Genomic DNA, 13,762 nt, shown 5'->3' with positions numbered 1-13,762 from the left:
CATTCTTTCTTAAGACCATTTTGTAATAGCCTTTAATTCAACACAAACTGCAGTTGCAAACAGTGTATTTGTCTGCTTATTATTGTCTGTGAGGAGGGGGGGAACATACACCCCCCCTCCTATTTGTGGAAAAAGACAGGCTTTAGTAGTCAACCAAAATCTTTCTGCTTTTTCTTATTTTGTTATCACTGGCCTGTAAAGAGTGTGACTAGATTACCAGTTCTGTATTTTTTAAAAAAAAGAGTTTTAAAAGTAAGCCTAGGGGGAATTTTATTTTTTAATCTTGTATACACACACGTTTTAAAGAGGGCAAAATCATGCAAAGCGACAGCACCAGATGTTCGTACTACTCCGTAAATGATGCCCATACTTTATTTCCTTTTTCTCTTCTGTTTTCTTTGTGTTTCTCTGATAGTAATGGAAGTGTCTCCCATTGTATATAGTAGCCAGATAGTCAGTGGATCTGTCCTTGGTAGGATTACTTCAGGAGCCAACCATTCTGCATGGACTATCTGTCTCATTTTGTAATACAGTTCTACGGCTCTTAGCTTCGAGGTTGCATCAGCGTGACAGATCAAGCAATTTAACAATATTTGACTTCCCCTTGTTCAAGCCTCATGTCCTGTCAAAGAGGAGGATTGCTTCTAGATTTCGGGGGTCCACTTTATATTAGAATACCATTTCTAAGCAATTTCTAAAAACACTGTTAATAGGTGGTTTAATATATGTTTCAAAATAGCTGACCAATTGTTAAATATTGTTATACTGTTTAGAGAGTTTAGAACTGTGAGTTATCACCATCTATAAGGTTTTATACTAATGTTCTCATAATGTATCTCCCGCAGGTGCAATCCTGCAGGACCTCCGTCCATGTCAACAAGGCTTACATTACTGTAGAGCTCTGTGGATTGTGCCCTGTTTTGTCACAAATTTTATGCAACTTTTTGGATTCATTTAACCTTTGATGCATTTTATGTCCTGTCCCCTTTTCAAATATGTTTGAAGTGGTTCAACTATAATGCCTTTTGTAACATTCATTTTGGAAAACCATCCCAAAATGTGGCCCACAACTGAGATTGAACTGGAAATCTGTTGACAAAAAATGGGAGTTGTAAACACAAAAGAATATTGAGAAGCTAAGCAGTTTAACTGGAAAAAGAAGTTGTCTTCTTTCAGATTGATGTTATTTACCTGCTTTTAAAAAGTTCAAGGCATCAAGCAAATAGCTCTTGAAAACCACACAAAAAAAGTTCAGAAGAAAAATGAACAGAATAGTCAGCCAATCCAAAACATAAAGTCTATGTATCACAGGAGCAGGTACTAGTACCAACCAGTATCCAACTAGTTCATTCTGCTTTCTCAAAGTTCTTAGCCTACAGTGCTTTTCAAATTTCCTACCCTCTAAGAACCCACTCCACTTTAATTTACTGAACAAAGAATTCCTGTGCATTGACCGTTGTGTTGTTGGTCTGTCATGAACTGGGTGCAATCTCAGTTCATGCAAGATGTTGATCAAGCCCATTGAGTCTACCCACTGCACTGTGTATACTGACTGGGCATCTGAGAACAGGCCCACAACACTCACCAGTGTCTTTGTGTCATAGGAAAACATAAGAAATGGTAGATAGCCCATGAACGTGTCCATGAAAACCATGCTTTTCATCACAAACTATTGAGAAACTGTGGGACTTCAAGAAACACAATCTGAAAATTCCTGTTCTAGTCAGATGAGACGACCCTTTCTTATCCCCAGTCCAAGGAATCTTCTTCAGTGCTATGGCTTTGTCTTTACTACTGAAGAAGAAAGTGCCTTCAAGTCTTTGCAAAGTAGCATTCCTCTACTACTGAGTTAGTTACAACAACTGGTCTGGAATTCAGAAACAGGCTGCTATACCAGACAGTGTAGCCAATAGGCAATTGTTAGCCCTGACATCTCTGCTTTTAGAAATTAAGCACTGCACACAGTCTTTGGGTTCGTATCTCACTGTTGATTCTGTTTGAATTCACCACAGTGAGGGTGAGCTCCTTCTATTTCCCTAGGATATTTGTCCCCAGTCTAACAACTAACCATTAGACACTCCATAATGCCAAATTTAAACTTTCCTTTGCTTCACTTAACTTTATTAGTCCTCATTATATCTGCCTACTCAGCCCCATCTACTCAGTTTGAAGCTTGATCCTTCACTACCTCACCATATTGTGTTGATTTTTACATCCGTGCAAAAAAAGGCTAAAAAGCAAAGTATTCTGTTAGCACATGCTGTCTCTGTCCATCGTTAGAAAAAATGTGAATAGTTTGGAAGAGTGAACAAGAAACTTCCCTAACTGAGCCACAGCCCACATTCCTGCCCTTCCCAAGGAACCTTAGTGTCTCTTGTGGCTAATGCAGGCTTGTGGCTCAAAGTAGCTTAAATGGGCCCATGTTGCTACAGGAAGGAACCATATCTCTCCCCTCTGCCTGTTTACAGCGCCGTTGGAGTGTTTCGGTGCACAAAGACAGGGGCAACTGCAGGTGCACTAGCACCAGTTAACATCACAGCACTGGTGCTTGGGACCAGGACTGGGCAATGCTAAATGCTGTTGCACTGCAGTTGGGAAATGACTCTTAGCCTATCGGCGTAGCTAGACACAATATTATGCCATTAACCATTGTTACCCATCTATGACCAACATATTTCTATTCCAGTAGGACAGATTGTCCCAAGTAAGCTGAATTAGTGTAGTGCTGGCACCATGACTCAAAGGATGATGAGGTTCTTGTGCTTTATAAAGTTCAGCAAGAGAAGAAATTTTAGCAGATAATCCTTGATGTGTAAGGTGAGAAAATGCACCTTTGCTGAAAATCTCTCTTCTACACAGCTTTTCAAAATACAGGAACCTCTGTCTCTGATTGCCCTAAGATAGAGCATGCCTTTTTTCAAGAGATTGAAGCTTCTTCCTTTCTATTTATGGTTATAGCATGTCAGGCCACCAGAAAGTGCAAGTATATCATTTATTTGCAAACTTCAACATTGTGCGAACGGCCCAGATGGCTGAGCTCAAGTAAAGTCTTGCATCTTTGAAACACTGGCTGCGTGAGAACCAAACCTGTCTAGTAGTTGTGATGGTGGATAGTTTGCCCTCCACTGGCAGGGGAATTCAATGTAACTTCACAGAGGGGCCATGCGCGGTGCACCCACCCCAAAGAGTGCTTGCTGTGTAGAAAAATCCTCCCTCCACATACTCTACACATTACACTGATGATGAGCATTTTGCAAACTATTCAATGTGTAGTCACCTCATGCTCCCTTGATCTCACTGTTAGTGTTTAAAGAGCCACATGTAATATCCAGCAACAAACTGAGCGAGTGCTTTCAGTCCCAGACAACATCCCTCTTGCAGAAGCAGTGTAGAAATACATATTGACAGTTTTCGAGACCTTTTTTTGCCCTCAAGGTTTAAGGCTTGCAATCTTGTATACAGTTAGATTACTGAATTCCATTGACTGGAATAGGATTTAAGAAATGTAACTGCAGGATTTGCAGCCTTAGTCATAATTTTTATTATTACCAAAAATAATAAAAATAGCTCCAGCTCCTGGGATCCACAATCAAATGAGCAAAAACAGCAATAATGCTAAATCTGCTGTTTGTGGAGGAACAGTTTGTATTGGCAGTTTCCCAGCTAGTTGTCATTATACCCCCCCCCCCCCAAAAAAAAAAAGACGTATCAGTCTAGCTATGGCAAATGTGTTTCCTTGCTTGAATCATCTCACAACCCAGTGGGGTCTTGTGCATTTCCCACCCAAACTGACTCCGAAACAATCATTTCTTCATGTCACTCAGCATTCATCATCACACTTCATAGGAGCTTACTGCCATTCGTGAGCAAACCAGAACAAAAACGAGTCCATTGTCCATAGAATAACCATGGCAGAGACCTTATGTTTCATTATGCTGCACATGTAGAATCCTAACCTATTCGCATATTATACATAAAGCAAAATTCTAACAATCCGCTCATTCCAAAATAACCTCACTTAGGTCGACGGACAAGATCCACAGCATTGTATACCCAGGCTTCTTATTCCTTTCTGAAAATCCCATTATGCTGGCATATAGCATTCTTCTGCTTTTAAAGAGAATAGGGATGATTTTTACATACATATTTTTAAATATAATATGTATCTCCATGAGAATTGATTGACTAAAATAAATGGGCACAAGCCAATGACTTTAAGTCCTGCTAGTTTCAGCAGGATAGATTTCAGCATGCACTGAACCTTCCCATCGAAACCAAATGTTTCATTTTGGATGGCTCATTTCCAATGTGACCCTTAAACATTATCCCCCCTTCAAGATCATTGTCCCCCTTTATGTCTTAGAATCTAGGGCAGTGATTTTCAACCTTTTTCATCTTGCAGCACACTGGCAAGGCACTAAAATGGTCAAGGCACACCATCAGCTTTTTGACAATTGACAAGGCACACTGTGCTGTCAATGGGGGCTCACATCCCCCAATGGTCCTATTGATAAATGACCCTCTCCCAAATTCCCACGGCACACCTGGGGACCATTCGCAGCACACCAGTGTGCCACGGTACAGTGGTTGAAAATGGCTGATCTTGGGAATGGATTATAAAGCTTATCATTTTAGATAGGTGCTTAGAACTGCTCTAGCAATGTTTGCAGTTCTATTCTGAATCAGAAAGCATACTGAAATAGAAATTGGTGCATGTATTAATTGGACAAACATTAATCAGACCTCTGGGTTGGAATGGATGGGTTTTACTGTACTAACAAGCATATTTTCCCTGTTCTCTGACCAGCTCCATAGCTGTTTCATGACCAGAGAGCAGATCCGACTGAATTCACCCTTTCCATTAAAACAAAATCAAATAGTTGTCTTGTTTTTTAGTATTTCCAACAAAAATTCCCCTTTTCTGATTTTCTAAACCAGGGGTCTCCAAACTTTTTGGCCAGAGGGCCACATCAAATATCCAGTGTGGTGTGGAGGGCTGGGAAAAAATTTAAATATAAAATATAAATAAATAAATAAATTAGAGATGGAACTTAGATGAGTGAATAAATGAATGAATGGTCTCACTCATTCAACCTCTCTGGCCCTCACAACACTCTCCAGGCACAATCAGAGCACAGTTCTTTTCATGTTCAGTTGAGTGGGCCAGAGGCTTTCAGGGGACAAGAGGTTGGCCATGGGCCGGAAAGAGGCTTGCTGCTGGACGCATCTGGCCCCCGAGCCGGGGTTTGGAGACCCCTTTTCTAAACCATTAAAAGAATAAAAGGGAGACTGGAAGGAGGAATCACCAAAAAAGAGAAAAGCAATAAAAGGGGGTTCTTTCCTTTTTTAATTTTTAAAACTATGATGAATTTTTCTCAATGTGCAACATTTTTTCTACAGAAAGGAGCACCTTTTTGCAATTGTTTTAAATGCATAGAAATCCTGGGTTTGATTGTCTGCTTTTCCCGGGAAAATGCATTCTTTTTTAACTAGTGGATAATTAACTTCTTGTTCTCTTCCCTTTCAAAAACTGGTCAGTCATCGAAAATTGAACTGTGTCTTTGTAACTCAGGTTTTCAGTAGCAATGGCCATAAACATCACCAATGAAGAATTCCTTCTAGATTCTTTACAACAAACGCAGAGTGGTTCAATTGTTAGGGTTGCAATCATATACACTCTAATTTGGGAGTAACAACCCAATCCTAAAGCCCAGTGATGGCGCAAATATCAGATTGCCATCATGCACAACAGAGCCGCTGATGGAAAAGACCAGTGGCTCCTTGCGTGCACTAGCACCGCCTGGATGTTGCAATGGAGCAGGTTGGCCAACAATTTATGGACAGGTTGGGGCAGGGATGGGGAGGAACCAGGGTGACTCCCAGCAGCAGCAACTTTTGCTGGATGCTTTCTTTTCTTCCACTGCCCGACATGCCCCTTCTTCTCTTTGGACTTAAGCCAACTACATAGCTGGCATGGTTCCAAGGTTGCCCATTGCTGACCATGCAGCCCACTGAGAGGTAAGTTTTTTTACTTAACTCTTAGCATGACTGCATTCTATGGTGTGGTGGGGCACAGGATTGAGCTGTTAATCTCATTGAATTCTAGGGAAATTACTCCTGACCAAACCTGCTTTGGTTATATGCTGTCAGTCTATCCATCGGAACTCTTGAATTCCACTTATGACTCACTGTGTCTCCTGGGGAAAAAAGCCACATTCATTTTCTAATGTCTCAGTTTATCTACCTGTAACACACAGGTGCTTTCAAAAACAGCCTCCCTGGTTCAACAAAGCTAAATTTATGAATATTTGGTTATATCAATGAATCTTAATAAGTGCACACCCAAAAACTCCTTTGAACGTGGGTTGCAGAGATCCCCATCAGAATGACCGTTAATGAGAGAAATGACTTTTTAAAGGAGCTAAAGAAATAGTTGCAAGGTGTTTACAATAAACACTGGAGGACAGAATATCCCATTGTTCTGCACTGTCGTTCTCAGGAGCTTTCAGGTGTTACCCCCAACAAGGCACCAGAATAAATCAGTGATTCCTTAGAACTATTCTGAGAACAGAAGGAGGTAGGAATAGGTTTGCCAACTCAAACTAAAGCTATAGATCCCCCCCTCAACATGATTTAATGTTGGACATTCCTGGATGTCCTGTTAAATTCTTGAGGATTGCTTTCAGCAGTCACCTGGAGAACAGTGTTCATCCTTGGAAACTCCAGGTCAGTTCTGGAAGGTTGGTGACCACAGGTAGGAGTTTTGTAGGTGGGTCTTCAAGACGACAGCAGTGACAGTCAGTGTGAAGGAAGAGGCATGCAGAGCAATGTATCTTTCCAAGTACAGGTTGATCGACTTAGAAATGATGGTTAAGAATCCCATTGGTGAAGGGAAGGTCCATGAACCACAGGGCTAGATTTACCATAGATCCAACCTAACTAAGTATTCTGTTTGTTTTGTACTTGTCTTAACAAGCATAGATTATTCAGTGAATGGGACCAAATGACAAATACTCATCCTCTAGTCTTGCTTTCAGTTTTGGTTTTTAGGTATGTATTGCTTTTCATTCCTTTGAGGACTGATGCTAGTTCATGGCAGTTTAATTAGCCATGACCAAGATCCATATCGTATTCTTTTCTCAGTTCTCTGTTGTGACCATAACTGGAGTTCCAGCTGGCTCCACGGACCAATGAAATATATTACAGAACATGTGTGATGGTATATTTTTGATAAATCAGTGAGAGATTCCAATGCAATGGTGTTTTCATTAGAGGTTTTATGTTGTTAGCAGAATCTTCTCTCAATTGTATTATTTTCTATTTTCATACTCTAAATGGGCTTTGCTTACAAAAACATCACAACTGACTGAGACAAAAAAATGTACTGTACAAAACTGCAGGTAGAGTCATTTGAGAAAAAAACTTTCTAAAGAATCCTGAGTTTCCTGTTGTCTTCTTTTGGAACTGTAGTGCATATGTTGAAATTTGTATATCATTTACAGTACTGCGTCTTGTGCCACTGCTGTACCTGATGTATCCAATCTGGATTAAATGGAATTATGTGCCACAAAGCACCAAATGCCTGCTGCCGTTTCTTAACCAGTATCATTAATTGCATAAACCAGGCAGGTCCAAGCAAAGCTCTCCTGTCCATCGGCCCACTTCGCACAATGGCCAGCAAACCTGCTGTCTCTGAGAATCCCACAAGAGGCATGAAGGTAATAACCCACTCACTCCCACCCTTCAGCAACTAACATTAAAAAATCCTGCTAGATCAGGCCAAGGGCCCTGTATTTCACAGTGCCCACCAGATGGCTCTAGGTGCACATGAGACAAGATACCTGTATCCTCTTGCCAGTGCTTTGCACTTAGCATTGAGTGAGAGGCTGCCTCTAAAACCCAGAGGATGCATATAGTTAGCATGCCTTGTAAAGTGTGAGGGACATCCATAAATCTGTCCAATTCCCTTTTGAAGGTCAGGTGCCACCACAGATTAAATATAAACTGGGTAAAAAATATTGTCTGATCAGACTCTCCCAACAGTCAATTTTAGTGGATGTCCCCTGGTTCTGGTGTTGTGCAAGAGGGAAAAGAACTTCATTCTATCTATCCTGTGTATAATTTTATATGCCTCAATCATGTCCCCCTCAGGTACCTTTTTTTTTTTAAATATTGAGGAGCCCAAACATTGTAGTCTTTCCTCATAAGAGTATGCAGCTTCTAAACAGAGAGGTTTCCCATAGCTATCATGAATAATAGACTGACAGACTTCTGAATGTTGTGGTTTCTTGAAAGATAGAAACCTTCTTTCAAATTATAAAAATCCCTATGGGGATTTAATTTGCCTGCCTATGTAAACCACCTTGAATAAAGTCTAAGGAGAAATCTGAGGACCAAGAAAGGCAGTATAGAAATACTTGTATTATTATTATTATTATTATTATTAATCTCTTTTTTAAAGCCATCTACCCCAGTGGGTGCCAAACCCCAGCTCATGGGCTGGATCCGGCACCCATTGCGATCCTTCCCTCGGGTGAACGGAGCTTACTGTTCTGCCAGGAAGCCTCCGCCTCTCCAATCACCCCCAACCTTCACTCCAGCCTGCAGCTTCCCAGTTCCATTGCCCCAGCAGGCTTTGTGCCCAGATATCTGGGAAGGCGTGGCTGGCTGTCTGGCTGGCGCAAAGGTTGGGGCAATCAAAGGTGTGGAGAAGAGGCTTCCAGTGGAACAGTAAGCTCCATTTGTGCTGGGGAAGGATTTTCCGGCATGCAGCAGTCTCCAGTTTGGAGAAAGCTGAGCTACACTAATAGCCATCACTACATCTTGCAACAGTGAATTCAGTTATAAAATGTGTGTTGTGCAAAGTACTTTCTTTTGGTCTGAACCTGCTGTCAATCAATTTTACTGGGTGTAATGCGGAGTTTCAATATTTTATAAATTTCTGTCATGCCTCCCCCAGTCTTTTCTCTAAATTAAGGCATCCCAAATGCTTAATCTTGCCATATAAGGAAGATGCTCACTGTGAGTGCCCTATCCTTCAACTGCTACCAGTCCCCCAACTGATTTTAGTTCATAAATAGCAAAAGCCAAGGTGATATTTTACAGCCTGCATTTCCTGACATCTTCATAACGGATGTGATAGCAAGGCAGCTACATCAGACAAGAACGACAAGGCAAGTGAACTGACTCCTCTGTTTGAAACAATCATCGTTAATATCAAAGCTGAAAGCAAACTTTCAAGTCCCACAGACCTCTTATTGAAGCTAAATACATAGAAAAGGGTGGGAGGGGGAGACATCTAGTGACTTATACACAGTTAATGAAGTATGGGGAGATGGGTTTGGTAGCAAATACCCCAGGGTATTTGCTGCCTGCCCTGTGTCCTGGAGTATGCTACAGTGATCTCCCCTAGACTGCCAAATCATAGCAGATGCACTTAGCGCACAGCCTGCTGGTGTAATTCTAGCACAACACAGTAGACCAGATGTATAATGGGCTAGATAGAGCCAAGGGAGCATGAAAATAAACCACATACTGCAAACCAATTCTAAAGTCCTTGCTGATGTATCCCTACATTAAATAAGGGATACTGCATCACTCACGCAACAGGATTTTTGTTGAAATACATTAATTTTTTCCGACTTGGAGCTAAAATTAGTTTGGTTGGGAGAACAAAAAAAGATGACCACCCAAGTAGTGAGTTTTGTGCCTCTATCATCCCCCCACTAATACAGGTTCTGAAACTGGACATTAACTTGCAGGTCATAATTGGGAGACATAAAATACAATCTAGCTTCATTTTGTATCTCTGCAAGGCTAATAGCCAAAATTAAAATAGCTCTGCATGGATGTACTTTTACATTGGATTTTTGGCTGAAGGGGTAGATAGGCTCTGAAAAGTCAATGGAACAGCTCTACTCCATAGCAGATTACCTTTCATCTTTGATTGTGCCCTGGAGAATCTTCAGAAACAAAAAATTATCTAGATGGCCAAGCTTAAAAAAAGCCTATTTCTCTTCTGCAGCTTGGGTTTTTCATTGTCCAAAGACAGAAGAGGGCTTATACAAGGGATGAACCTTGGAGTGAAGGTAACTGCAGTAAGTTACATAACCCTTCATCCATTTAAAGTGATGCTTGGACCAAAAATGTTGATTTTCATAGCACAAGCTGCCCACGGGCTACATCTGGCTTGCAAAGGAATTTTGAACAGCTGCCCAAGAACTATCTGGGCAGAAACAGCATGTGCCATTTCCTCTTTGTGGAAGGAAGCCAACTATGCACACCAAGCAGCCTACAATCATTTTCCTCAGGACCAGCAAGGATCCATGGGCAAGGTTAAGCATTACGTACTGCAAGATTCAGATATGTCACAGGCCATGGCTGGAGAGCAAGTGATGCAGGCACCTTGCGAAAGCTGTAAGGGGGTCTCTGTTCTAACCGAATGCCTACCTGGAAATCCCTGAGTTGAAGTTTCATAGTTGCATGGTAGACAAAATACGCAAATGTAATAAATCAGTAGTGTGGCTACCCTTGTTACATGCTATCCAGAAAAAATACAAGTTTGTTTTGTTTAAATCAGCATTCAGCTTGGAACTCAAGAGACAAAGGAGGAAGAACAGACCGAAAAATAAAAACATCAGGTAGCATAGTTTACAGAGGCAAGACTAGCTGACAGTAGCTCAGTAAATTACTTTGAAGTCGGCAATGAAAAAAGCCCAAGAAGCAGCCCAAACTGACACAGTAAAAAGAAACATCAAAAAGGGATTCCTTTGGGAAGTTAAACATTGCCCAAAACAGACAAACTGAGAGGTATATACTTCTCACCATGTTGCTGCAAACCAACAGCATTTAAAGAATGGATATTATTCCATAGTAGTACACTATAGGTTTAATTCTTTCATACCTTGTAAGCCACATATACCAATAGGTGGCATCCTTTTTCTGTTTCCAATGCAAATCATAATAGAGCTGCAAGGTAAAACCTCTTCTTTTACAGAACATACTAATTCCCACAACTTTTGAAATGCCACATCAGTAATGAACCAGACTTCACTTATTGAAGAACTTCTAGTCCAACATTCTGCTTTTTTATTTTAACTAGCCAGGTCCACCTCAATACAGGGGACCACCTCTCTGATCGCCAGTCACCGGTGCTTAGAAAACACGCTAATTTCTAGTGTGGGCCTTGGACGCCCAAGTTGATTACCCAAGATCACCTGTGACTCACCTTAGTCTTCATTACACTTTTCAGAGGTTTTTTGATATGCTGTGACCTAGAGTGGCACAACCAACCTAGATCTTCCCCTTCCCCAGTGCATCAGCAGTAAACCAGAAATGAAGGATTCTAGCACCAGCAGCATTGCCTCCCTCACATGGATTGTGTTACCACAGACAAAGTGGGAAGTATTGGGGAAGAGAAACAGCCTCTAGAAGCACAGCAAACTGAGTCAACCATAGTACCTTTGACGTCTTGCAAGCATAGTTCTCCCAACATACACCTAAGTTACCCCACTAATTTCAGTAAAAGAGGCTCTGTGCATGTAAAGTGATTGACTAAAATGACCTCACATGCCCTGAAATTGATCACACACTGGATCAATTCCAGTGGAGTTCTAGCATGTGAATGCATGAACCCACTCTGACCACTGGTGCATCTACATCAGTATTGTCTATTCATTGACTGGCAAGGTACTATAGGGTTCTAGATGCGGGTTCATTACAGTCCTATCTGAAGATGCAAGGATCAAAACTGAAGCCTTTTGCATGCAAAAGCACGTGTTCTAGAACCAAGTTACAGTCTCTTCCCTGGGATACATGACAAAGTATGGACCAAGAATAAGGTCAACTGCAAGCATAGGAAAAGTTGTGCCTGAGGCAGAGAAGCCAAACTGTAGCAAAACTGACCTATTATCAACCTGTACAGGGTCTGTACTAAACCTGAGATGCTGGCCTCTATATACTATCATTACTCATGCATTTAGCTACTCTGCCCCCACCCCTCACCACATCATGTCATGATTTTAGATAGAATATAAAGCAGCTGAAACAAAGCAGGCCAATTAGTTTCAGAGCTAATAGGTAATTTCATTTCTAATTAAAGTTTTCCCTCTTGTATAGCAGGCCTGATATTGGTACCTCAGGAGGACGATCCATTTACAAGGGCTTCCTAGGTTTTTTCCAATATATATAATTAAAATCCTTCCTATCACACAGCCAACCCAATCTAGCTCTGGAAGTGTTATTTATACAGGTTTAATTAAATTTTAATTTAAATCAGCAACATGCATTAATTGAAATATGTCTTTTATTTATGCCATTTCTAAACAGAAGAAACCCACTACAGCTGTGGTTTAGTAAGGGTGAAATCATTTTGAAACAGCAACAGGTAAGTAATGGGACCTTTACTTAAAATGTATGTCTCTCAAGAATCCAGTGGCTAAGAACGGGTTGGAAGGTGTGCCAGCAAGAAAGAAACAGAGGCGCTAGTTTATAGAGGAGGCGGAGAAGTCCTCTTGTAAGCTCTCTAGTTTTTAAGAGTTCTGCGGTAGATGCTGGTTATGCCATTTTGAAATCCCCCTCATCACTGGGTAGCCTTGGGTAGACACATAGCTGTTTGAGACAAACTAGATAAAACTGGAACTCCCAATGATTTCCCATATTTCAAAATGTATCTACAGGGAGAGGGCTGTAGCATTCCAGTGCTACTTGAGGAGCAGCCTGAGTTAGCTGCTTGGTGTGGCAGAGAAGCCATGGCGAAGAATCAGACAACAGACAGGTTTCAGAGAGGTTGAAAGGGCTGGAAGCAGGAGCAGGAAGGAATCAAGGGAGAAGTGAAGTGTCTCCCGGCTCCTGACCCAGCTTTTTATTAAGTCTCAAAACTCATGATATAAGGCTACGTAATAGGGAATTTTACAAAAGGATGCTGATTCATACTGGCTGTAACCAGCCGGCTCTCTAGCTTAACCGCAAACACATTCCATAGATATGATTTCTCCATAACATTTTCAAGGCTAGCTCTTTCTATAACTTTCTACTATTTTCCAGAGCACTGGCTTTTCAACACTCAACATATCAACAAAGCGTTTGCACAGTCACAGGTGTGCCTGCCAGATTGCCAAATATGCAAAGACATCTCAAAGCTCAGCGCCTGTACATTCTATATTTACTACAGAGGGCAATTTGGACCAGGCCTAGAGAGAATGCCTATTTTCTCCAGGTCATGCCCCCCAAAACCAAATTGTCTCAATGAAACAATCAGTTGCCACCAAAATTGTGCCTTCAGGCTTCTCCATTCATGGATGATGGTAGCTTTATTGAGTCAGAGACTTCACTCTATTGCCATGGAGGGTGGCAATGGTCCTGAATCTGCTTTAGAAAGATATAATCGGGAATCCCACTCACAGAACTGACATGTGCCATCTAGTTTAAGCACAGGTATAAGTGAGAAGAACATAAGCATCATCTTCCTGGAGGAAAGGCAGAGGGTGGGGAGGAGAATGTAATAAATTAGAAGTTTGCTTTGCTGTTAAACATAAAGCTGAGATTTCATGGAACTGGCGTTCTGTCGCAGATTGCATGCTTAACTATATACAGGTATGCCCAGAACCCTACCTGGACATGCGTCCGTTCTCTGGATCCCCTTGCCCCTGGGGGTTTTCTGAGGCCCCCAGAGGTTGTGCCTGACTGCCCACAGTGGGTCTCAGAATATCCTCAAAGACAAAAAAAACCCATAACTTCTGGTTTTACACTAAAACCGTAAAAA

The sequence above is a fragment of the Tiliqua scincoides genome, chromosome 4 (assembly GCF_035046505.1).
Source record: "Tiliqua scincoides isolate rTilSci1 chromosome 4, rTilSci1.hap2, whole genome shotgun sequence".
Classification (NCBI taxonomy): Eukaryota; Metazoa; Chordata; class Lepidosauria; order Squamata; family Scincidae; genus Tiliqua; species Tiliqua scincoides.
This window is presented reverse-complemented; position numbering follows the sequence as displayed.